The following is a 14,328-nucleotide window of genomic DNA, read 5'->3' as shown; positions in this document are numbered from 1 at the left end:
CCTCTAGCATGGTTCTGTATGGATCAAATACCAAAAGATAGTTCCAAGTATAAACATAGGAAAAAATATGGATAGAAAAGAAACACAGAAATACAGAACTTATGGAAGCCATATGATTTTGTTTGGTCCACTATGCCAATGAAGTTTAATGAATATTGCATTTTGCTTTGTTCATAGGAGCAGGATGAGTGTAAGTCACCTACCACTTTTCTTTGTATCCGAGACAAATCCACACATTTTGAGATCATAATCATTATAAATGTGCAGTAGACAGTGTGCCATCCCACTCCCTTTTTTACTGTAAAATAAAAAGCTCTTTAGATTGCACCTACTATTCTTTTGAAATAGTTTAACTTGATTTATTTCACTCCAATAGAAAACTCCTTGTAATAAAGTTTTATGTTTTAGCTAAAGGGATTAATGAAGATTTCAAGCCTGGTTTGTCAGTGAGTGACTTGCATACCAAGTCAGAATTGTAGAACAATAGGGTTATTTAAACAGGAAAAGATGTGATCCTGATTTTCTTGTAGCTATACTGACTAAATCTTGCCTGCATGCAAAATATTACATAGCTCTGTATTTTTTTGCACTGACATATTATTTCTAGCATTGTGTGATTATATAAACACATATATTGAATAGAGATTCTTTTTTAAAACATTTGGTTTATGAAGGTACCACAAATGACTTTTGATGGTGTAATCCCTCTTTAAAATAGTACCCACTGAAGACAAGTATTAATAGTCCATGACATCAGGGGCGTCACACTTGCAGCTTCAGTTGATATATGTATACTCCCTGTGCAAAACCCCTTCCTGTTTAGTTTTCAGCATTAGTTATGTTACTCATTAGTATCTATTTTTGTTGTGAAACTGTCTCTCTTACATCTACAAATACTTTCTTTTTCCACAGGGAGATGGGTTATTTGCCTGTACAAAAGTCAGATGGATAAAGACTAATTTTTTTTTAGTTAGGCTCTGGTTTTAGAAAGCTTGTTACAGAACCTGTTTTTATGTTACACCTATGGATAGCAATTGTTTTTCAGGATATTTGGGGTTTTTTAGTTGAAAATTGTGAAACAGGGTAGTGAAAATTTCTTTTTTTTCCTCAGAGCTAGTCCTATTTCTTTATGTAGAATTACAATGAAACTGTTAGTTATACACTAACTCAGTGTTTTCACTTGCTGTTAATGGTATTTTGTTCGTGGGATGTGAGCAATCTTTTCAGTGGTCATGCTATTACTTTTTTACTCATCTATGTCAAAAATTAATTAGTAATTTCAGTGAATGCAGAGTGGCTTAGTCATTTCTGAAGTATTTCAAGTCGCTGCAAGGATGACACAGCAATGTTAGTAATTAAATATGCCAGCCTTTATTTTTATTCTGGCTAGTAACTCAACTAAAAGTTTCCAGTGATACTGCATTTTGACATCTCAAAGGCTCAGCCATTCCCCCAGCCCAGAGGTATAAAAGCATCATTTAAGAGTGTCCAAAAGATTAATTGGACTGTCTCAGTTCTGTGCTTTACATCACTGCTACCCAAGAAGAAAGCAAATGGGGAGAATTTAGCTTGTGCCTTGTCTGGTATTGTGTGGCAGTCTGAACTTTTTTTTTATTTGTTGGCTCAAAAAGGAAACCAATCAATCTGGGTTAAGAGATTCAGGGATTTGAGCTGGGTAGCAGTTTTAGCATGACTCATAACACTTCACAAAATTAGCTTGCCAAGAAGATGTGCTTCTGTGAAACTGTGAAGTACCTGGGCTCGAGGTATAGCTGGAAGACAAATCATTTTGGCAGAAGAGCTCCTAACAGTCCAGCTCACGTCTTTTGGTGATGGCAATTGAAAGAATCATCAGTATTGATCATGTCAAGTCCTTATAGCCTGAGCTCCTGCACAGTGCCATGTCACCTTCAGCTCCTCTTTGCTGCGGAGATCCTGGATAAGCACAGAAGTAGGGGGCATAGCCAGCTGTCCACACAGCATCAGTAAGTGATTGTCCAGTGTGTTAATCTGGGCTCCACAGTTTAGGATTTGATACTCATGAAGTGGAGTACTTGGAACAAGCGTATCTCAACACTTCTAGTTAATTGTCTTGAGAAACATCCCTAATTTTTATCACCGATTTTGTGATGTCTAAGGGAAAATAATTTTGTTGTAAGCAGTTTTGCACATTTGTGCAATCACATTATAACTTGCATGGAGACATATAGTAGGAAATGGGATAAAAATATGATGGGATGTTTGTAGCTGAAGTTTCCAGAATTTGTGTGCATTTTAATGTACTAAATCTAGTTTTCATAGTTCAAAAGAACAGCTCCCCCCCCCCCAGGATACAAGTGGGCCTCATCATTCATCTGAAGGGAAGATGACTAGTCTTTGTTGCAGTTCAGTCTCTTCACTGGTGGAGGCTGCTTCAGTGAAGCTTGTTTTTGTTTTGTTGTGCCAGCAAGGAGTAAGTACCAAACCAGATGCTACTTTTTCTACTCTGCTACTGGCAGCTGCTCTGCTCTGCTCCTGAACTTACTGCCCTGCCATTTTCCCTACACCTGCATGAATGACTTGATTTCCTTCATCCTCCCTCTCTCACCACTCTCCTGAGATAATTGCCTTTTGCTGTTTGAGTGGTGTGGTGCTGAGCACAGGGGCTGAGAACTGGAAGAGTTTTCTTGCTGAGCTTCATCTGTGGTCTAGCAAGTACTTGTGTGATGGAGGCAGAGTAGCAAAGGGAGCAGCTGCAGGAAGAAAATAGAGGAGCTGGAACAAAGAGGAGGTAGTGAAGAGAGTAGTGACAGGGGCTCAAGCTATTTCATACTAAAACAGAACATGGAGGATAAAAATGTAACCACTGAAGGAGAATCCTTTTCTACTCATAAAGCTTTACAAAGAATTTCACATTTTCACTACTGCTCTAGAGCCTAAAAAAATAGCTCTGAGCCCTAAGTGTTTCTTGAGTTCTGTCTAGGATTGGCCACTGCTGAGATTATATATGTCTGCTTCTGCTGGGAAATGCTCTGCTAGCTCAAGTGGCAGTATATGTGACATGGCTCTAGTTTGCCAAATCCTGTTGTAACCCTGTTGATGAACACCATAGGGATCAACAAGATTCCACATGTTGGAACAGCTATATTTTTTCTGGTGATTATTCCCTCCCTCCCTCGCTAAATATATACAAATAATGTATAAATATAAAAAACGTATATATAAATTATATAAATTATATTATATAAATATATTTTAAATTATATATAACACCCAGTGTTAAATAGATAAATTCTAAGTTTTGTACTTATTCTGAGAGGAAAAGAGTATGTGATGGTAATTCAAGCAAAGCTGTAATATAAAGGAGTAATTCAGCAAGGAGGCTGAATGAAAGTTGCACAAGCTTACTGCCTTTTCCCTAAATTAATCTATGCAGTATAATTGTCTGAAAATAACTAAAAGCTCAGCTGTGAGCTTTTATACACCCCGGAAGAAATGCCTATATATAATTTTTCACAGGAAAGTACTGAAGGCAAAACGCCAGCAATGATTGCATGAAGTACAAAGTAAACTTATTTCATCATAAGGAGAAAATTATAGATTAACATCTATACTTCCTTCTGTTTTTCTGCACCCCCTGCACTCTGATATATCTATATTTCTTATCTGTGGGTGTGGTGCATTTCCTACAGCAGGAAAAGTTCTTGAGGGTTTGGTGTCATGTGGCACAATTAAATATCCTCCTGCTACTTGGCTGCTGTAAATCACACCCTTGCTGGAATACGGAAATGCAGGATTCCCAACCCCTCTTGCACACAGGGACAGCTTAAAGAGTGAAATTTTAGCATTGACAGTATAAGATAAGCACCATCATCATTAAACACTCAGATCTGAAATTACACTCGTACTTTACTTGTGAGTTTAGATTTTTTGCTCTCTTCCCCTCCAACGTGAAGAAATCACTTTTTTTTTTTTTAGGTGACATTTTCCACAAGCAGAAGCCAGCAAGGTTTCAGACATCAGCTGCTATGCAAACTGCTCTCCCAAAACACGTTAATTTGGGAGGGCTTTTATGAGTGTAGCATCTAATGCCTTGCTGCTTTCAGTTTTACCTTGTCAGGGCTCAGATGGGAGTTGTGGTTAAAAGCTGCACCGATACCCAAATCAGAACGTAAGGGTGTGCATTGGCTGGGAGCTGACAGGGTTTAAGGAATCACCTGCAGCTGAATTGAGTCTCGGATGGGAAGTAGGAAGTGCTGTACTCACGCTTCCTGTATAAATAAATGCGGCTTTCCCACAGCTACTGCATACAAGCTGCGACGTGCTTTTAGGATCTAATGGCAGCGTGCACTTAATAGCAGGGAGGGGATGATTTCTCGGAGTGGCACAGGGGCTGGGAGGCGAGTCCTGCTGCAGTCCTTAAAAGTGTACAGCTGTCAGATACCCAGAGAAGAGGAAGGGCGTGTGGGAGCAATCTGCTGCGCTCCTCACTGCGAGCTTCAGGGGTCTGTGACATCGTGGTGCTTGGGAACGCCGGAGTCTGAGCGCAGCTACTGAAAAGTCACACAGCTGGCAGTGAGTGTGAGTGCTGCTCTCCTTTCAAGGTATGTTGGAATACAGCTTTCTGTCGGTTTTTTTCTTGAGAGCAAAGGATAGCCTAAAAGAACAGAAAGCCAGCCTTTGCTTCTAATGGAAGAAAGTAGAAGAGGGTTGGTTGGTTGTTTTTGGGGGTTTTTTTCTCCAGAGGTAAGGACTAGAATTATTAAATAGCTAAAATAAATGTTATTTGTGGTTCAGGTAAAATCAAACTATGTGGTGCTTAGAGCTGAAGCAAAAGGAAACCTTGGTGTCCTGACTGTTAAAGGCTGAAAATAAATCAACATCAAGTACTTCCCAAAAGGGTGAAATTACTTTTGTCAGTGTAACTTTCAAAGAAATATCTGTGTGAAAAGATCTGTGTTTAAAAATGCTGCAGTATTAGGATGTATCTGTGTGGAAGGCAGTTGCTGAAATGGCATACTATCAGTATGTTTTAATTTAAATAGAAGAACTTTCATACTGAAAAAATGCCTGATTAAGCTGGAAGAAGGCTGAGTTTAAAATGCTGAGGTTTCCTCCTGGTTTAAAGGCATTTCTTCTGCCACAGTCTCATGCAGCTGGTATCAGGAAGGAAAAAATATGTTCATCGGTATTGTAAGTGTTAACTTCTAATCCGTGTTAATGTACACTTCTAATCTGCTCAGGGTTTAGGGTTATGTGGTTTATGTAAGCACATACAAAATATACACCATACTTTTGTTTTCTAGTTTGCATTTAAAATTTTTTTGACACGAAGAATAGACAACTGCATTTACTGGAATGTTTGCACTGCTTTCTCATCATAAGGCTTTCTCAGTGCAAAGCAGCTTTAGTAATGAAGATGTTTCAGTCTAGTTTGTTTTAGAGCTCTGAATTTCTGTAATACAAAAGCATTCTGCTTCCCAACTGTATGCAGCAATATCAAATGTCTTCCTTCAGAGAGCACTGTAAGTTGTAAAATATTTAGATTTACTATAGTAAAGAATGCCTTGCAGGGTGACTTCCAATCCTCTTGGTAAATAGACACTGAATGCTTTTAAGAAGTAAATTTTAGCAGAGATATAGGCCACGACTGAAATACCCCTGTGCAGCTTTCCAACTGTGTGTGAGCAGGCAGAGCAGTCTGATATGTTTGGCTGCCCTCAGCCTGAAGGGCAAGTGGACTTGTTAAGGGCAGGCACTAGGTTTGGGATTCCAATATTTACGGAAACAGAAGTTTCAAAATCCTGTCCTGAAATATTTTTCAAAATGTTGTGATTCTTGTCCTGTATAGGACTTGTCTGTGCCTGAATGTGAGTGGGGGTCTGGGTTGTTGCTTTAACGTGAAAGTGGCTGAAACCCTTCCGTCAATAAACACAAGCTATTTTGGAGAAAGTACCACATTGATAAGGGCATGGCTGCAGTTACACTGCTGAAAGTAATGCTTTAGATTATGGATTGACAAGTGTGTGTTTGCAAAGTGTCTAAAGCTGTAGTAAAGTGGGAGGTATTCTTTCAAAATAAACCAGAGCTACTCCAGAGCCAAGCCAGTATGATGAGAATCAGACTCATTTTCTCCCATGCATCTTGCTGTCTGATGGGGGTATTTCACACAAAGTCCTGTCTGCTCACACAAGGACACAGAAACCTCCCCAGGCTTCATGTAGAACTAACATTTGGCAACCTGGTAAAGTTTCTGTTCCCCATGCTGAAGTGTATTCTGCGTGCACCTTGCTGGTGGTCATGATCTTTCCTGCAGATGTGACATTTTGGTGATTTTGTTTGTGTGATAGTATGCTTTGGGGCAGAAGTTATCAATATAAATAGCAAACAATATGGAGTTTTTCTCTCTAGGTAGGTTCTTGGATTGCACTCTGTTCTCTAAATGCTTCATAAGCTTTGTAGAAACTAATAGTGTAGAAGTGGTTGTCTGCCCTTTCCCTTCTGGTGGAGGAAAGAATGTACTTGTCCATATTATTATTGTTACTTTAAAATGCAGCAAGTGAGAAGCAGCAAGTCACTCCATAGGGAAACAAGCAGTGCTAATGCTTAACCTGGTTTGCAGCTCATTAGTATGCCTCTGATAATATCGGTGGTGTGAGCCTGAGCCCTGTGCCTGCAGTTCACCCTGTCCAGACCTTTCAGTGACTTTTAGTGGTGAGACCCAGTGGAGTGTGTTGCTTTGATGTAGCTCGAAAGAACTGCTATAGACTTGCTGTCCCTCTTGTTGAGTGGGGAGTTTTCTTGAATGTGTCTGAAACTTCACAGTGCCTGTAGGTTGTACATATCAGATCCATAAATATCTCCTGGGCTAGTAGTACTGTGATATCTGAGACCGTAATTACAGCTCTGGGCCCATGGATATCTCAGGCACACGTGAACAAAATACTGTGGCAGGCTGCCAGCGTTGCTGTGAACTGAGTCCATCAGACCTCCTTGCACATCCTAAAGCAGACATTGCCTTCAGCTTCGTGAGCCTGATTCTGGAGCTGTGCTTTTCCTCTGGGTGCTTGCCCAGAGGTGGGTACAGTTCCCTCCTCTTCCTTGCGTTTCTCTGTGCCAAAGTAGAGCCCGATATAATGCACTTCACAAATTCTCTTCTTTGCCCTTAACATTCATTCCATTTGAAAATTAATCTTCTTTTGGTCTGCAAAGGGAAACATTGAACAAAACAAGAAAGAACAGATCCGAAGGGAAAGACAGCAATGATATTAAGCTCAGCCTCCAGCATTCTGTATTTCTGCTGAAGCACAGCTGGGCTCCAGTGCTAGACTATGAGCCTTCTCACTTGACAGAAGCACAGGTCTGAGGGCCATCGAACACTGCAAATTTACCTAGTCTTGGACAAACATTTACAGAGATGCTTGTGCCAAATAACTTTTTGCTGATCAGTAAGAAAATAGTGTTCAGTAATCGTTCTGTGTCTTCTAAATGGTTTCGGCTCAGTGGGAACTGAATGGGCTTTACATTCATAAAGTAGGTCACTGCAAGGAGATACTAAAACACAAAAAAAAAAAGACAAAAAAAGAAAAAAAAAATATAGTATCTCAAATTACAAAGGTCCTCATCCTTCCCTTCCTGCTGAAGTAGGACTTTTCCAGCTTGTAGTCTTCCGGGAGGAACAGAGGTGCCAAGTAGAAATTTCTAGGCATGAGAGCATAACTAGGTTAACTGCACTGCAACCACACTGTCAAATAAAAAAAGTAGCTGTGTAAAAAACCACTCTGTTTTTGGAGTTTCCTAGATCTCTTCATATGTGTTGAAACTTGTGCATAATGACGTATGTGTTCCCCATTTCTGGTTTCTTTCATTCTATTATAATAATGAAAAAATGTCATGAGTTGCCCAAGATCTGGGGGTTTTTTTTCTGTACTTTTAGGGGAATCTGCTCAGCTCGCAAGAGAGAATCCATAATACATAGTTAGAAAGGTCACCAGTTTACCTTCTTCTTTGAGTGTCCTTGGTTCCTGCAAGTACAGCTCCAGCTTTGGTGGAGTTTGGACTAACTCAGATATGGGACCTACAAGCTCCCTTGCTCGTTGGGTTTCTGAGCAAATCAGTATCTCTGGAGTCCCAAAGCCAGCCAGCCCCAGGCACAGTGATTTGGGATGTGGGAATCTGGCTTCTGGGTTCATGCACACTAGAACAAATCTTCTGTTTCTTCCTGTGTACTTCCTGAGCTTGTTGTAGACACAGCCGTCATGGGTACTTCTTATACATGCTTTTTGTTGCAAGGAGAGGTCATAGAATCATGGAACAGCTTGGGTTGGAAGGGAGCTTAAAGACCACCTAGTTCCAACCTACCTGCCATGGCCAGGGACACCTTCCACTGGACCAGGTTGTTCATAGTCCTATCCAACCTGGCCTTCCACAGCTTCTCTAGGCGATCTGTTCCAGTGCCTCACTACCCCTCTGAGAAAACAATTTGTTATTCCTAGCTCCTAATGTAAATCTCCCTTCTTCTAGTTTAAAACCATTCCCCTTGTTCTATCACTATCTGCCTGTGTAAAAATTACTTTCCCTTTATTTATAGACTCTCTTTAGGTACTGGAATGCCACACTGATGTTGTTCCTGGAGTCTTCCCCTCTCCAGGTGGAAAAATCCCAGCTCTCTTAGCCTGTCTTTGGAGGAGAGTTGTTTCAGCCCTCTGATCATCTTTGTGGCCCTTTTCTAGACCTGCTCAAACAGGTCTGTATACTTCCTGTGCTGAGGACCCCAGGGCTGGATTCAGAACTCCAGGTGGGGTCTCATAAGAGCAGAGTAGAGGGGCAGAACCACCTCCTTTATCTGCTGCCCACTTTGCTTTAGGTGCAGCCCAGGGTGTGGTTGGCATTCTGGACTGCAAGCACTGATGCTGTTGGCTCATGTCCAGGTTTTCATCCACAAGAACCCTCAAGTCCTTCTTGGCAGGGCTGCTGTCGATGAATTCTTCTCGTATTCTGTACACATGTCTGGGACTGCCCTGACCCAGGTGCAGCACTTTGCACTTGGACTTGAACCATTTAGTTCTTATGGACCTCGTTCTCTAGTTTGTCCAGATGCTGGTTAGGAGACAGAATACAGAATCACTTTTTATTAGAAGGAAAAAACTACTGTTTTACTGTCATGCTCATGCCTCTGCCCTTTAATTGAGACTGTATTTGTCTCAGTATTTGTGTCTGTTGCAAGCTTTTCTGCCTTTTGCTTTGTTGTAAAAATGAGGAGAGGACGGAAAGTATAAGACACAACTCATTACTCAAGGAGTGGACGTTGTCTGGGTATCCAACAGAAGCTTTGATGATATTCATGTTTGGTTATACAGACGGTTGTATTTTCAGATAGACAGACAGGAATTAAACTTGCAGATCTGAAAGCATTTATTTGCTCTATATATTTGCAAAAAGGAAAAATCATTGGAACAAAAAAGCTGTGTCTGTTTTCAGGGACTGGCAGGATTCCTTTGAGGCTACCTCTGCTTGCACTTTTATGTACTGAATGTTGCTGTGGCATAGAGGAGAATTCTTTGCACATGTATATATAGCTGCAAATAATTCAAAATTGCACGCTCTTAAACTCCTATGTACATAGAAGGAAAAACACATTTCATGACAACTAGTATCCAGGCTAATCATTTGCATGCAAAGAAAATTCCAGAATTAAGTAGAATCAGTGACACGCAGGCTGGCACTGGTTTTGTCTGAGCAGTAGATGGGAGAGTTCATGTGTTCTGCCTGTGATTAATTTTTGAAGCATTCTGATGGAGGTGGGGAGATGATGAAGGGAAAAAAGCCAGTTTTACCACCCCCCCCTCGCCCCTTTCAAAAAAAAAGAAGGTTACGAAGCTGTAGTCGTGGGGAAATTGAGCTGATCCTGTGGGCTGTTTACCATTGCACTCCCTGGAACATTTCTTACAGCAGCGGGCGCTCTGCCAACCACTGATCCTGGAACTCCTCCCCATGGGGTTTACCCATTTTAGGGCTAACATAACATCCACAGGGCCAGCAATAACTTGCTTGCTGAAGTTTTGCACAATGGAGAAGATGCAATCTTGCACCCTTTTGACCTCTCCACGGTTGCACTGATGGTTTCAGTGCTGGGGATTCTTCATCACTGTCTCCACAGAGGATTTGTGGGAAAGGCAGTCATGCCCTTTGCCTGGAGTGAAGTGGAAGCCACATACATGTGCTTAATTTAGACAATACTGCTATAAGGACGTATTTTTTGGATTGGTCAATGTTTTTGTTGCAAAATACCCAAGCAGTGTGCATGGCTTGAGCAATTTCAATCCCCTTGTTAACTTTGCTTACCACATTTTGGGAGGATGGACCAACAAATTAAGGAAACACACACTTGTGAAGAATAGAGAAAAAGTCAAGAATTCTTGTCTTTTCCCAAATTCTGCCACAATGAGGACAAAATGCCTATTTTGCCTATGGGCATTTATTGTCATGGTCATAATTAAAAGACTAGCTGGCAGAAAGGTGTCTAGAAAGGTTTCTGTAAAACTGTCATCCTGTAATATAATGAGTGTATGAGTTCTTTCAGTGCTCTGTTCTACATACTCATTCTTCTGAGAGTTTGGGAGGTGGGGCAGCTTCTTTCCAAGATAAGCTCCCAATTGCTTATCTTTGCACACATAATGCACAGGTCCGTTGAAAAATGCTCCAGTGGAAACACTCCCATTGGCAGTACTTTGACTTCGTGGATAAGATCATGTAGAGACTAGCCAGTTGTTACCAGATGCTGAGGCGCTTGAGGCTGAAACCTCATATGTTTACAGGTTGCTGTTCTCGCTTGGAATTATTTCTGTAATGAAGGTTGAAATTTGGAATTGAAGTGAGGGAATGATGAATGCAAGCCTCTGACTGCGTTTGATGGACACTTCTGGTTTATTACATGTCTTATACTAACATCTGGATTTCTAAGTAGTTGCATCGAGCCCCTGAGAAACTAACTCTGTTCCCTGTGCTCAGCCCAGTACAGGCAGAAATCTTCTTGTGAATGCTTGGAGCTTGAAACACAGAGACAGAAGGGAGATGTGGAAAATAGGGTGGGAGGGGGCAGGGCAGCAGTGAGACAATACTGTGTTGTGTGATAGACAGTGTCATCAGTCAAAAGCTTTTTAACTCAAGTTTAAGAAAATGTTATATTTGTCTTACACTGCTAATAAAGTGCAGAGCAAAATAGATCACATCTGTTACAAGTGTTTATTTATAGAAGTGGGAATATACAGTTGTTTTAAAAATACATGGCTGTTAATCAAGAGTGTAAGACTAATAGGTAGTTGAAGGTATCTTTGCTGTTCCAGCATAGTTTGCAGCTTCTGTTCAGTAGCATGTACATGATGGCTATCAGAGGTTAGAGGTGCCCCAAACTGAAAGCCTGGGCACGTGTCCTCCTCCACACTGGAGCAGTAGGCAATATGGAAGGAATTGCCTGCAGCAGAATTCCTCCCAGGATCTCTCTCCCAGCATGCTGGGCTCTTACCTTTTTCCATGCATGGGCTGGGAAAGAGGGAGATGAAACGTGAACATTGAGAGTACAAACAGAGAGATGCTCTGTCAGGGGATTGTTACTGGAGTTTACTTCTCTTTTTCACCTCTGCAGATCTGGCCAGAGCTAGAACTTGTCCTTTCCTCGTCTCCAGTTGTCTTTGGAAGGGCTCATTGAGGAGCTGGCAGAAAAATGGTTTAGGGATACACTCCGACTAGTTTAATTACTAGTCGTGAAAAGCAGTAGTAGTAGTCACTTCAGTAAATGCTTTTAGTTTCAAAACAGCCTCATGTCCAGGTCCAAACTTCTGCTGTTGTTTCTTGCCAAATTTCAGCACAGTCAGTAGCTATTCATGTTGTTTTCTTAATGGCAAAGGCTTATGTTAGGGATAGTGACTTCCCCAAGGTCTAATCCTCAGGTTTGACTCCCAGTCTTTGATTCACTGCCTGTCCTTGGAGCTAAGACTTGAAAGTTACCACTGGGTAAGGTTTCTAAGTCATTGAGATGTATGTGGATCAAGGGCAGTTTTCAATGTTTTGTTTTATTTTGGTTACCTCGAATAACATAGTTATTCTGTAATAATGAGCTGTGTATATGACTGTAAGATTAGATAGGGGCAGATTAAAATATTATATGTATTAGTATTGCTCACTGAGCAGTCACACAAAAATTGTTATCAAAGGAAAGTCAACTTATTCTGCAATTTCTGTTGATGTAAATCTAAAATAGTTAAAAGTGCTTTTCAATGCTTGCAGTGAAAAAAGTCTGCAGGACCATATTCTTGCAAGTTTGTGCTTTCTGTGGCTCGACAAAATGAAATGACAGATGTTAAAGGTATTACCTTATTGCAAGCACTGAAAAAAAATTCTCAGATCACCCCTTCTGAAAATAAACACATGTTAATTTTGTTTTTCAGTAGATGGCTTTCAGTACATATTGCAGAATTCAGTGGAGGATCACAGTGGAGATTTCATTGTTTCTGTCAGCTGAGTTGTTCCTTCGCTTCTGGCAAACTTGGCATGCTTCTCTTGATGCCACAAAGTTTCTTGCTGGCCCTTTGGAGGCCTGGCTTTGTGTCATGTCTCTATTTGCTTTGACCTGCTTGCCTTGCAGTCAGGACGCTGCTTGCTCCAGACCCAGCTTTGGCAGTCTCCAGCCGGGGGACCCCGAGAGCCCAATTAGTTTCTTGTTAGAAGAGGAGTGCAAACTATGAACCATCACATGAAGCTGGTTCCTCTGTTTTCCCCTGCTTTTCCATTGTTTTCCACTGCTTTCACTTTAACAATGTGTGTTTACAAATATCTCCTAAAAATCCTTGATGTTAGAACAGGCCAGTGTTGCACATGTCTTCTGAACACACCCTATCTAAACTGTAAACATTCCAGCTCAGGGATTTAGCATATCCCAAGGTTTTGTTATCCGATTAACAAAAATAAACATTTTTTCTGTGTCAAGGGCAAATTGTTACATCTGACTTCCTATTCCTGTTTCAGCAGAGACAGCTAGCCAAGTTATCAACCCATTTGACCTCCCAAAAGCTCAATTCCTTTTACTTAGTAAATGCCACAGTTACCAAAAGCCTCCACGTGGTCAGAGAGGAAGATCTATCATTTGTCATTTTGAAGAACGTGCTTTTATTTAATAGTGGTATATTACCTCTTGTCAACAGGATGTTAAAACTGAAGTGCACCAAACTAGTTTGGGTGGAAATTCCTTGTAGTTTAGCATTAGCATACATTGCACAGTGTCATTAAGAACAGAGGATGTTATTTAGAAAAGCTTTAGATTTTAATCTTAGACCTGGTAACCAGTACTTGGAGTTCCACTTGGTATAATTTTGTTGTTTGAATATGTTTTGGAAATGTTTGATGCCAAAACATTCTAGTTCTCTTGTCTGACTGCACTTCGTTTCACTGCATTTTGTGCTGATCAGCTTTGCTGAACTCAGTGACGAGGATGAACATAAAACCTTAGGAGAATCCTGCTGTTGACCTCCTGCAGGACCAGACGTGTCACCCTAAGCCTGTGCCTGCGGCCAGCACCATCCCACTGCTCAGGCACAGTAAGCTTGATACATCTGGATCCCCCCAAGATTGAAGCCCACAGGCCTGCTCAGGACTCACATCCAATAGATCTGGTGGAGGAAACTGTGTCTCTCCAGCCTGCCAGTGTTGATAGAGCTGTGTCCTGAACTTTGATGTGTCCTAGTTTCAAGCACAGAACTGAGTGAAAGTGGTGGCTTCTGTGATATGGTCTGACCTCATCCCATGCAGAATGGCTTGCTCCCATCCTCATGGATTCAATGAGTATTGCGTGGCTCCTGTCAGTATTGAAAAGAGTCAAATACCATGTTTTGATTATGCATTTCAGTTTAGTAACAGGCTGAGTTATTTCTCTTTTAGTTTACATGTTTTTATCTTTAAGTGATCCAAAAGTGCCTTTCCTAGCTCCCTTCAGCTGGGAGTAGCAGCATTAATTTCACCATTAGCTCCTAGATTCCCTGTTCTTGGACTCCCCTGCTTTATAAGAGTGGAAGGGGGGAAAAAACCCACTTTTTTTTCCTCTTGCTTGTTCTCAAAAAGTATTGCAAGGAAATACAAAAAGGGTTCCCACAACTGCAGAGTCACATCTGTTTCAGAAAAAAAAAAAAAGTTTTGCTATATTCAGTTAATATCCATGGTCTTCTTGCAAAAAACCCCACCTCCTTGAGGCCATATTGACTTTGGGTCACAAGAAATTACTGTGAAGAGCTGGTGTTCTCAATTCTCAAAGTTACTCATACCTCACAGTATTACAGTACAGTAGAGAAGTTACCTGAC

The 14,328-nt window shown here is 41.0% G+C and overlaps 1 protein-coding gene across 3 annotated transcripts in view; it reads left to right on the top strand.

Moving 5' to 3' along the window:
* RNF144B (ring finger protein 144B) overlaps window positions 1-14,328 on the top strand; it is a 95,668-nt gene that overhangs the window by 38,412 nt on the left and 42,928 nt on the right. The window contains exon 1 of one of the 3 annotated variants that reach the window (XM_010402910.4): window positions 4,149-4,583. The exons of 1 other annotated variant lie outside the window; for it this stretch is intronic. The gene's annotated coding sequence lies outside the window, so the exon portion shown is untranslated. Of the gene's footprint in view, window positions 1-4,148; window positions 4,584-14,328 lie in introns of those variants that run through there. One more of the 3 variants, XM_010402909.4, reaches the window with a different exon arrangement.

The sequence above is a fragment of the Corvus cornix genome, chromosome 2 (genome assembly GCF_000738735.6).
Source record: "Corvus cornix cornix isolate S_Up_H32 chromosome 2, ASM73873v5, whole genome shotgun sequence".
NCBI classification, from domain to species: Eukaryota; Metazoa; Chordata; class Aves; order Passeriformes; family Corvidae; genus Corvus; species Corvus cornix.
The sequence above is the reverse complement of the archived record's forward strand: the minus strand, read 5'-3'. Positions and strand labels throughout refer to the sequence as shown.